Consider the following 12,695-nt stretch of genomic DNA (forward strand, 5'->3'; position numbering starts at 1 on the left):
GTATAGGTTATTGTAGCTGATAAGAGTAGATTAACTTGTAGTAGATATTGTGTTTGTTTGTTGAGATGACTCTTGTGTACGTAAATAAACCATCTTTTGAACTAACTAACTGGTTATGTGGTCATTTGAGCGATATAAAGGAAAGGCTTGTGGTTCACCGATATAAATAAATAGAGCAATGGGGGGGGGCTTGCGTTGCCGAATTTGATTAATTATTGGGCTGCAAACATTACAATGGTGAGGAAATGGGCCGTGGAGGAGAGGTCGGTTTGGGGATGGCTGGAGGCAGCATCGTGCAGGGGAACATGTTTGAGGGCTTTGTTGTTGGTGTCTTTGCTGCTCTCGCTAGCCAGGTATTCCGATAACCCAATGGTGGTGGTGTTGGCTTTCAGGGTGTGGGGCAGTGTAGGGAGCACTTTGGGTCAGAGGGTATGTTGTTGTGGGCACCTATCTGCAATAACCATAGGTTTGTGCCGGAGAGACTGGTTGCGAGGTTCCGGGGTGGCGGCAGGAGGGGATTGAGTACGTCAGGGACTTATTTACAGGAGAAAATTTGCGGGATGGAGGAGTTGGAGGAAGTGTATCAGTTGGCCAAGGGGAATAGTTTTAGGTACCTGCCGGTTCAGGATTTTGTGAGGAACGGTGCTGCCCTTCCCGGGGTTACAGCCTCCAGTGCTGCAAGATAAGCTCCTGTCGGAGGACAAAATAGGGGAGGGGAAGTTGTTGGATATTTCTAAAACTGATGGAGAGGGAGGAGCGCCCTGGTGGAGGATGTTAAGCACAAATGAGAGGAACTGGGTGAGGAGGTGGGGGCTGGGACATGGGCTGAGGTCTTGAGGAGGGTGAATGCATCCTCATCATGTGCGAAGTTAAGCCTCTTCCAGTTTAAAGTGGCGCGTAGAGCCCACATGACGTTGGCGAGGATGAGGAAGTTTTTTTGAGGGGTGGAAGATTGGTGTGGGTGGTGCGCAGCGGGGCCCGTGAATCACGTCCACATGTTCTGGCTGTGACCAAGACTGAGGGGATTCTGGCAGGGATTCTCGGATGTTATGTCCGAGGTTCTGGATGTGAGAGTGGCCCCGAGTCCAGGATGGCAATATTTGGTATGTTGGAAGTCCCGGGTGGGACTCTCTCACATCTGTTCTAAACATTTCCCCACGCACTTTAAACCTATGTCCCCCCAGTACTTGACTCTCCTACCCTTGGAAAGAGCATCTGACGATCCACTCTGTCCATGAAACTCATAACAGGGGCAGCACGGTAGCATTGTGAATAGCACAATCGCTTCACAGCTCCAGGGTCCCAGGTTCGATTCCGGCTTGGGTCACTGTCTGTGCGGAGTCTGCACATCCTCCCCGTGTGTGCGTGGATTTCCTCTGGGTGCTCCGGTTTCCTCCCACAGTCCAAAGATGTGCAATTTTAGCATGGCCAGTCCACCTAACCTGCACATCTTTGCGCTGTGGGAGGAAACCGGAGCACCCTGAGGAAACCCACGCAGTCACGGGGAAAATGTGCAGACGTTGTGGACAGTGGAGCTGTGAAGCAACTGTGCTAACCACTGTGCTATCATGCTGCCCACTTGTCCAGATTAAACTCTATCTGCCATTTCCCGCCCAAGTCTCGAATCAGTTTATAACCTGCTGTACCCTCTGACAATCCTCTTCACTATCCGCAACTCCACCACTTTTTGTGTCATCTGAGAACTTACTAATCACACCAGCTACATTTTCTTCCAAATCATTTACATACACCATGAACAACAAAGGCTCCAGAACTGATCCCTGTGGAACACTGCTAGTCACAGCCTTCCATTCAGAAAAGCACCTTTCTACTGCTACACTCTGTCTTCTGTGCCCAAGCCAGTTCTGTATACAACTTGCCAGCACTCCTCTGATCCCATGTGACTTCATCTTTTGTACCAGTCTACCATGACGTACCTTGTCAAAGGCTTTACTGAAGTCCATGTAGACATCATCTACTGTCTTTCCCCTCATCTATCATCTTTGTCACTTCCTCAAAAAACTGAATTAAATTAGTCAGGCACGATCTGCCCTTCACAAAACCATGCTGTCAAAATAGTGTTGGTGGACTTACCGCCCTGTGAATGGTAAGGCTCCAGCAGCTGCTATTTTTACAGGAGCCCAGAGTTGGACAGTTAAAGTGCTGATCTGTTTTATTACCTCACAATATCCATGTGCACACTGATGTTGCCCAGTTCTACCTCATGACCGCTCCTCCACTGCCTCCGAATTGTCAGATTGTTTGTCTGATGTAAGTACTGGATGAGCTGAAATTTTCTCCAACTAAATATGAAGCAGACTGAAGTCATTGGGCGGGATTCTCCTTTTGGGATACTATGGGCGGAGAATCGGTCGTGAAATCAAAATCGTGGCGGTGCCAGAGTGCCATGTTCGAGCCTCGACAGCAGCGTCAATGTGTTCTACTCCACATGTACACTGAACAACGTTCGCATTTCATTAGTGGGCCTGACCCGGTTTTCTCCGGAGCAATGGCAGGGCAGACTGGAGTCAGGAGCGGTGTAGCCGTCTGCCAGGCCTGGGGGTGGGGGGGGTGACAGGTGAATGGGCCGTGGAGTCGGGGTGACCACCCAAGGAACAGGGCACTTCGGCATGGAACGCCATTGCTGTGGCCTGCAAGGCAGTCACCTGCAGTTCCCCCCACAAACCGTCATCCGTGGGCTGTGGCTGTGCAGAGCAACACCGGCCATACAGATGCAGCCAATCCACCTACCCCGCATTCCATTCCCCCCCCCCTCCAACCCACCAACTTCCCCCCACCCCAAAAAGGTCATCACCGCCAGTGGGGCAGGAGGAAGTGAGAAGGAGCACTGCATCAGGCAGCGCCTGTCATTTGTGATCCTGCAGGATCGGGCATGCCGTGGAAGACTCTGGCTGAGCAGGGAGACAGTACAATATATCTGACAAATAATGGTGCACCTGGCCCGGGGGGGGGGGGGTTTGGTGGGCAAGGGAAGAGTCCACATCCCGGACCCACACCAGAGTGAAACGGATTGAAATATTCTGAACTGTTGTCATCTGTGAAAACAGAGAAGTGAGATTGGGTAATACGATGAACCACAACAGGGCAAGGCACCAGATCTGAAATTTCCAATGAAATTCTGAGTCACTGCCATTACAAAGTTTAGAATAACAATCATTATTTTTTTTTTAGAAATTTAGAGTACCTAATTGTCCAATTAAGGGGCAATTTAGAGTGGCCAATCCACCTACCTGCACAGAAAACTGCAAACTCCACACGGACAGTGACGAAGAGCTGGGATCGAACCTCAGATGGCCGCGTCGTGAGGCAGCAGCGCTAACCACTGTGCCACTGTGCTGCCCTAGAATGACAGGCATAACGAAGAAAAATTTTCAGTGAACTTCACTCAGAAATGAACAGTTCACATAGTCACAGAAATATATAATAACCAATCTTAACCCAGCAAGAGAGGTTAGGTAGGATATGGTTGTTTTCGCTGGAGCTGAGAAGACTGAGGGTGACCTGATCGAGGTGTGCAAGATTATGAGGGGCATGGACAGGATGGATAGGGAACGGCTGTTCCCCTTGGTTGAAGGGTCAGTTACGAGGGGACACAAGTTCAAGGTGAAGGACAGACGATTTGGGGCAAATTCGAGGAATAACATTTTTACCTAGTGGATGGTGATGGTCTGGAATGCACTGTCTGGACTTCCAGTGGTGGCCATGGAGTGAGTGGTCGCACATTTGGTGGCTGCCGCTCAAGGTGCATTTTGTTGGTCCTTCCCACCTGTATGGGAGACTTTTTAAGTACAAAAGGTGTGTGAGTGCCCAGGGAAGGTAATACTCCTCGGGTGAAATCGGTGTATGGATCAGAAGACGAGGAGCGTCACGAGAAAGAGAGAGCAGCTGGAGCAGGACAGTTTTTATGGTGCTCCACAGGTTAGGAGGGCGGAGGGCAAGGGGGCAGTGCTGCCCATCCAGTGGTCAATGGAGCAGCTGGTGGAATTTTTAAACAACAAATTCCAGCAGCAGATGAAGGAGTCTGAGAGAGAACTGGCTGAAGTGGTGGAGCCACTCAGAGCAGTGATTGAGAAAGTGGGGCAGAGACTCCAGAGGACACAATTTGAGGAGATTCGGAATGTCTGAGGGCATCAAGGGAGTGGAGGCCACCAAGTATGTGGCGAGGATGCTGGAGCAATTGATGGGGGAGGGAGTCTTTGACCGGCCCGTGGAGGTGGATAGGGCGCTGAGGAGGAGGCCATAGGTGAGGGAGCCGCCGAGGGCATTGGTGGTGTGGCTGCATCGTTTCCTGGACAAGGAATGGATTCTGAAAAGGTTGAGGCAGACCAGGAGGTGCACCTGGGAAGGGAGTGAGCTGTGGGTCTGTCAAGACCTGGGTACGGAGTTGGCGAAGAGGAGGGCTGGGTTTAACCGGGTAAAGGATGTCCTCTGCAAGAAGGGAGTGAAGTTTGGGGTTTTGTACCCTGCCCACTTGTGGGTCACTTGCCAGAAGCAGGAGTTTTATTTTGACTCATCAGAGGAGGCGATGAACTTTATGAGAGACCATGGACTGGGAGGAGTGTGGGGACATTGAATTTTGGAAAGGAGCTTTGGGTTTATGGTAGAATGTTTGGGGTGGGTTTCGACGAGGGAAAGGTGATGGTGAATGTGCCTTTTATTCTTCTTTGTTGGCTGGTGGGTGGGAGAAGGGGGATGGGGAGTTTAGAGGCCTTGGGCAGGGACCGGCATGCTAGCTGGAGGGGCTAGTTAATGGTAGTGAAGTGGGGGGGTTGTCAGGAAGAAGGCGTGTGGGGGGTGGGGTTAGTTCTTTAATTGGGTGTGGAGACGGGAGGGGGTGGAGGTTTGGTGTGGCTCAGTTGGGAAGAGCGAGATGTGGTCGACATCCGAGGGCGGGCTGGAGGGGCGCATGATGCGGTCTGGCCCAAGCAAGTGTATGGCTGATCGGCAGGGGAGGGGGGAGCAGGAAGCCCCCGACCAGGTTGGTCACGTGGAACATGTAAAGGTTGAATGAGCTGGTTGAACGGTCGGGTGTGTTCACGGATCTGAGGAGTCTGAAGGAGGGCGTGGTGTTTTTGCAGGAGACAAACCTGAAGTTGGGGGATAAGAGGCTGAGGAGGGGATGGAATGGGGCAGGCGTTCCACTCGGGCTGACGATGGAAGTGGCGGTGTTGATCAATAAGAGGGTGGCGTTTGAGGTGGGGAGAATTGTGGCCGATCCAGAGGGTAGGTGTGTGGTGGTCAGTGGAAGCTGGAGGAGATGCCGGTGGTCCCAGTAAACATTTATGCCCTGAATTGGGATGATGTGGATTTTATGAGATGTGTGTTGGTGAGGATTCCTCTGTGAGCAGCTCACAGGTCATTACGTACATGAAAAGAAAAAGAAATAAAAGAAAATACATAATAGGGCAACAAAAGATACACAATGTAACTACAGAAGCACCGGCATCGGATGAGGTATACAGGGTTGTAGTGTTAATGAGGTCAGTCCATAAGAGGGTTGTTTTGGAGTCTGGTAACAGCGGGAAAGATGCTGTTTTTGAGTCTGTTCGTACGTGTTCTCAGACTTCTTTATCTCCTGCCCAATGGAAGAAGTTGGAAGAGTGAGTAAGCCGGGTGGGAGGGGTCCTTTATCATGCTGCCCGCTTTCCCCAGGCAGTGGGAGATGTAGGTGGAATTAATGGATGGGAGGCAGGCTTGTGTGATGGACTGAGCTGTGTTTCTTGTGGTCCTGGGCCGAGCAGTTGCCATACCAGGCTGTGATGATGTCAGATAGGATGCTTTCTATGGTGCCTCTGTAAAAGTTGGTAAGAGTTAATGTGGACATGCCAAATTTCCTTCATTTCTTGAGGAAGTATAGGCGCTGTTGTGCTTTGTTGGTGGTAGCGTCGATGTGGGAGGAGCAGGACAGATTTTTGGAGATGCGTACCCCGAGGAATTTTAAACTGCTAACCATCTCCATCTCAGCCCCATTGATGCTGACAGGGCTGAACAAAGAACAAAGAAAAGTACAGTGCAGGAACAGGCCCTTCGGCCCTACAAGCATGCGACAACCATGATGCCCGTCTAAACTAAAATCTTCTAGACTCACAGGGCCCGTATCCCTTTATTCCCATCCTATTCATGTATTTTGTCAAGATGCCCCTTAAAGGTCACTATCGTCCCTGCTTCCACCACCTCCTCCGGCAGCGAGTTCCAGGCACCCATTACCCTCTGTGTAAAAATCTTGTCTCGTACATCTCCTCTAAACCTTGCCCCTCGCACCTTGAAGATATGCCCCCTGGTAATTGACCCCTCTACACTGGGAAAAAGTCTCTGACTATCCACGCTGTCTATGCCCCTGTAATTTTGTAGACCTCTATCAGGTAGCCCCTCAACCTCCTTAATTCCAGTGAGAACAAACCAAGTTTATTCAACATCTCCTCATAGCTAATGCCCTCCATACCTGGCAACATCATAGTGCATCTCTTGTGTGTACAGAACGTTGCTTCCTGAAGTCAGTGACCAGCTCTTTAGTTTTGCTGGCACTGAGGGAGAGGTTGTTGTCGCTGCACCATTCCAATAGGTTCTCTATCTCCCTCCTGGATTCTGACTCGGCCCACTATTGTGATATCGTCAGCAAACTTGAAGATGGAGTTGGAACCAAGTTTTGCCACGCAGTCATGTGTGTACAGGGAGTAGAGTAGGGGCTAAGTACGCACCCTTGCAGTGCCCAGGTATTGAGGACTATTGTGGAAGAGGTGTTGGTGTTCATTCTTACTGATTGTGGTCTGTGGGTCAGAAAGTCGAGGATCCAGTTGCAGAGTGAGGAGCCAAGTCCGAGGCTTTGGAGCTTTGATATGAGCTTGGCTGGGATTATGTTTTGAAGGTGGAGCTGTAGTCAATAAATGGGAGTCTGATTTAGGAGTCTTTGTTGACGAGGAGTGTAGGGCCATGGAAGTGGCGTCTGCTATGGACCGTTTGCGGCGGTATGCGAATTGCAGTGGATGAAGGCGGTCTGGGAGTATGGAGGTGATGCGCTTCATGACCAACCTCTCGAAGCACTTCATTACGACTGAAGTCAGGGTCAACAGACAGTAGCCATTGAGGCACGTTGCCTCATTCTTCTTTGGCACCGGCATGATGGTGGTCTTCTTGAAGCAGGTGGGGACCTCGGAGTGGAGTAGGGACAAGTTAAAGATGCCTGCGAACACATCTACCAGCTGGTCCGCGCAGGCTCTGAGTGCACCAGCCAGGGATTCCATCCGGGCCCTGTCGCCTTCCAAGGATTTACTTTCAGGAAGACCAATCTGACTTCGGAAGCTGTGATGGTGGGTATGGGTGAGTTATGGGCTGCGAGGGCACTCAACAGCGGATTGTAGGTTTCCTGCTCGAACCGAGCATAGAATGCATTGAGTTCATAGGATAGGGGTGCGCTGCTGCTGGAGATTTTGCTCAGCTTCGCTTTGTAGCCGAGAGTCTGTCTGTGACCCAAGCATGGTTTGATATTCTCTGTTTTCATCTTGGATGGCTTTGTGGAGGTCGTAGCTGTATTTCTTGCATAGGTCAGGGTCGTCTGACTTAATCGCCTCAGACCTGTCCTTCAGTAGGGAGTCAATCTCACGTACGTTCCCCAGCCGGAAACCATGGCTCAATCGTGAGATCACCTCCTCTGATAGTGATGCAAACACTTCACTCACCCTACCTACCAGCTTTGTTTAAATCAGTAATACCCACATGTCCTGTGGCCATTTCAATTCTTTAGCTACCTTCTCAAATGAAATGTAAAAGTCTTCTACCTCCTTCTCATCAAACCTTGGAAATGCTTGTACATATTTAAATAGATCCCCACCAAGCCTTTGACTATGATGCTCTTTCTCACTACCCTCATCACTATCATCCAACTGTACGTTTCCCTTTACGCCTGCCAATTTTAACTGACTGTCATGTTTCATGGACATTTTATGAAGTTCAAACTCTCTCTCTTTATCTTTTTTCCCTTTCACTTTCTTTTTCCTCTCTATCTATTTTGTATTCAAGCTGCTTTAATTCTTTCTCATGTTACATTTTTAAAATTTGTTGCTGAATTTTTGCCATTTCCAATGAGTCAAACTGTATCTCAGGCAACTTTAAATGTTAGCCACCGCCATAATGACCTCACCTTTTCACATTTTGTCAGGTAATGTTAACTGCAATGTTTTTGCCAAATCTAACAGTCTGCTTTTAGTCTCTGTCCGTAAGGTACTGCATGTGACTGTCTCCACCCCCAAACACTTCTGAGCCTTTGAAAGAGCCATTGTCCACAACACACTCCCGCCTTAAGCTAGAATACCACACCTCAAAAGCAACCACAATATGCTCACATATCACTGTCTTTCTGTTCACTAAAGCCAATCCAGTAGGTAGACTTTTATCCCGGAGAAGCCCCCAATTTGTTATGGGCCAGGGTTTAAAGAACCCCAAAGTGTATCATGAAGTTCACCTGATCCACAACTTTTAATAGATTGTGGTATGGGGAGCACACGGCCCACTCTACAGGTGCGGTACAGCAGAAATGGTAAAGTATTTTTTTAAAGCAAAACAATGTTTATTCTATGAACTCAAGTTAACCTTTTTAAAACATACAGTGAACATCTTTGAAACCATTAATTAAAATACAACCCCCAAAGAATACAACACTAAGTAATCCTTAAGCTGTCCTTTTAACATACATAAGACTTAAAAAAGAACTTTTAACAGAAGCACATCAGGTAAAAGTCACTGCTGAGAGCAGTTATTAGTTTTAAATCATCAAAAGATCGATTCACAGTTTTTAGATTGCGGAGAGAAAGACTCGTACCCCTTCTGGCTGTAACTGGAGCTATCCAGCTCTGAAAACGAAACTAGAACATAGAACAGTACAGCACAGAACAGGCCCTTTGGCCCTCGATGTTGTGCCGAGCAATGATCACCCTACTCAAACCCACGTATCCATCCTATAACCTTTACCCAACAACCCCCCCAACCTTACTTTTAGGACACTACGGGCAATTTAGCATGGCCAATCCACCTAACCCGCACATCTTTGGACTGTGGGAGGAAACCGGAGCACCCGGAGGAAACCCACGCACACACAGGGAGGACGTGCAGACTCCGCACAGACAGTGACCCAGCCGGGAACCGAACCTGGGAGCCTGGAGCTGTGAAGCATTTATGCTAACCACCATGCTACCGTGCTGCCCGATGCTACCGTGCTGCCCGAAACTAAAACACACCCTGCAGCAAACAGCCTAAAACAAAAGTAAAAAGCTGACAGACTGCCCTTCTCCACCCACACTCTGACATCACTGATAAACAGCCATTTCTTAAAGTTACGTTTCTTAAACACCCATTTCATAAAGGTACTCTCACATGACAGCACTGTCCAGAGCCCTGGCAGGGACCAGGGCGCTGGTTATGTTTCCGTGGTTGCGTATGGCAGGGTCCCGCTTGCTGGTTGGGATAGAGGGGTTGCTGGGGGGGCATGTCTGCGATCTAGACGGGTCCTGGAATTCTGCAGGCAGGGGAATACCTTGCAGCGCGTTCGGGTCATTGCATGGGATCTCCACCATTTTAGGGGTCCTGGGACGTGGGTAGGGTCTTCTAGATGCAGGTTGGGCTGGGTCCCGTGGTTTGATCCCTCCCTGGGCGCTCCTGGCGTTGGGTTTCGGAGTAGTCCCACGTCGAGTTTTCTTTCTTCCATCTGCAGGCAGGTCAGGTTGTTTGGCGGGCCTCTCTGGGTCGGGTCGCTGGCCGGGCCTCTCAGGGTCGGGGTTGGGCCTGATCGCATGGTCAGGGGCTGGGTCGGGAGCTCTGGGGACTGGCCCGGGCGATCCGGGGGCTGGCGACGATTGTTAGACCAGGTCGGGTGCTCCGCGGTCTGGGTCGGGTCCAAATCCAGGTCGGCGCTTCATTTCCGGTTTGGGCCCGATCCGCTTCCAGATTGGGTCATGACAAAAGGTCTCCATGGGCCTCGGAGGATGTTCAAACCTGCAAGAAAAGATAAGAGAGACAGGTTAGTAATAATGTTAGTCTTAGTATTGAATTTTAAAAGATTAGAACGATTATAAGATAAATAAAAAGAGGATCTGTGAGGGAGGGCTCGCAGAGAGTCGCCTCGCTCCGGCGCCATTTTGAGATTGGGTTTGTGTATTAGGTCCAACTGCTGTATAACGCGCAGACCGCGAGTGTGCGGACGAACCGAGTAAGTTCGGGATATTTTGGGCTACACTGTGGAATGAGACAGGGGTGCCGCACACCCTGTTGCTTTTCGCCTTGGCAATGGAGCCATTGGCAATGCCACTTCGGGCGTCGAGATTGGAGAGGGATTGAGCAGGAAACTGCCAAGCATAGGATTTTATTGTATGCAGATGACCTGTTATTACATATTTCAGACCCGTTGGGCTGCATTAGGGGATTATGGAGATTTTAGGGGAATTCAGCCCTGTTTTCGGGATAGAAGTTGAACATGGGAAGAGTGAGGTGTTCCCGATCAATATCAGAGGGCAGGAAAGGAGGTTAGGGGAGTTGCTGTTCAGGGTGGTGGGGACGAGCTTCAGACATCTTGGTATCCAGGTGGTGCAGAGCTGGGCCGAGCTGCATCGATTGAACTTGGCCCGGTTGGTGAAGGGAATGAAGGTGACTTTGAAGAGGTGGGATGTTTTGCTGTTGTTGCTGGCTGGGTTGGTGCAGACAGTGAAAATGCCGGTGCTGCCCAGGTCTTTGTTTGTGTTTCATAACCTCCCTATTTTTGACCCTAAGTAATTTTTTAGGAATGTCAATGGGTTGGTCTTGAGGTTTGTGTGGGTGGGGAAGGCTCCGCGGGTGCGGCGGGCTTTTATGGAATGGCGGCGTGGGGGACAGCCATCTCAGTTGGCCACCTGCAAAGGACTATGGTAATCATGGCCAACCCAGGACTCAGACAGATACACAGCCTATGTGTGTCTAAAACACAGGTAACCAGACCTGACCGAAACCCCCGCTCGTTTACATTTTAATGGTCCATTTTCCCAGGGCAATAGAACTCCAATCAAGCAACTGGTATCGCCACAGACTGATCGGCTGTGTGACTGCTAAGGACCTGCCAAGCTACCAAGGCACCCACCCCTTTATTGGCCGAAATCGAAGAGAGTGATCAGAGCCCTGTTGAATATTGGGTCCAAGGTTAAGGACCGCCCCAAAGAGGGTGAAATCCCAGAGGGATAAAAGAGAACGCAGCCATGTGTTCTGTCTCTCTTGGATCTGGCCTGTGCCACCCAATTGCAGCAGGAACAGCCAGCTAAGTTCAAGACCAACGATCGCTACCTGACCGATGAGCCCAGCAGAGACAGAGCCACTTTCTTCGAACCAGCCAAGTGAAATTCAGATAAAAGCCTTATCCATTTGCACAGTGCCGGTCACCCTGAAGTTAAGTATAGGTTATTGTAGCCGACAGGTGTAGTTTAACTCGTAATACATATTGTGTTTGCATGTTGAGATAACTCTCGTGTATGTACATAAACCATGTTTTGAACTAACCAACTGGTTGTGCAGTCATTTGATCGATATAAGGGAAAGGCTTGTGGTTCACCAAGTTGAATAAATAGAGCAACGGGGGGGGGGGGGCGGGGGGGGGGTCACGTTGCCATATTTGATTATTTATTGGGCTGCAAACATTACGATAGTGAGAAAATGGGCCTTGGAGATCGGGTCGGTTTGGGGACGGGTGGAGGAGGCACCGTGTAACATGTTTGAGGGCTTTGTTGTTGGTGTCTTTGCTGCTCTCGCTAGCCAGGTATTCCGATAACCCAATGGTGGTGGTGTTGGCTTTCAGGGTGTGGGGCAGTGTAGGGAGCACTTTGGGTCAGAGGGTATGTTGTTGTGGGCACCTATCTGCAATAACCATAGGTTTGTGCCGGAGAGACTGGTTGCGAGGTTCCGGGGTGGCGGCAGGTGGGGATTGAGTACGTCAGCGACTTGTTTACAGGAGAAAATTTGCGGGATGGAGGAGTTGGAGGAAGTGTATCAGTTGGCCAAGGGGAATGGTTTTAGGTACCTGCCGGTTCAGGATTTTGTGAGGAACGGTGCTGCCCTTCCCGGGGTTACAGCCTCCAGTGCTGCAAGATAAGCTCCTGTCGGAGGACAAAATAGGGGAGGGGAAGTTGTTGGATATTTCTAAAACTGATGGAGAGGGAGGAGCGCCCTGGTGGAGGATGTTAAGCACAAATGAGAGGAACTGGGTGAGGAGGTGGGGGCTGGGACATGGGCTGAGGTCTTGAGGAGGGTGAATGCATCCTCATCATGTGCAAAGTTAAGCCTCTTCCAGTTTAAAGTGGCGCGTAGAGCCCACATGACGTTGGCGAGGATGAGGAAGTTTTTTTGAGGGGTGGAAGATTGGTGTGGGTGGTGCGCAGCGGGGCCCGTGAATCACGTCCACATGTTCTGGCTGTGACCAAGACTGAGGGGATTCTGGCAGGGATTCTCGGATGTTATGTCCGAGGTTCTGGATGTGAGAGTGGCCCCGAGTCCAGGGTGGCAATATTTGGTATGTTGGAAGTCCCGGATGGGACTCTCACACATCTGTTCTAAACATTTCCCCATGCACTTTAAACCTATGTCCCCCCAGTACTTGACTCTCCTACCCTTGGAAAGAGCATCTGACGATCCACTCTGTCTATGCCACTCATAACCTTGTGGACTTC

The sequence above is a fragment of the Scyliorhinus canicula genome, chromosome 5 (genome assembly GCF_902713615.1).
Source record: "Scyliorhinus canicula chromosome 5, sScyCan1.1, whole genome shotgun sequence".
NCBI lineage: Eukaryota > Metazoa > Chordata > Chondrichthyes > Carcharhiniformes > Scyliorhinidae > Scyliorhinus > Scyliorhinus canicula.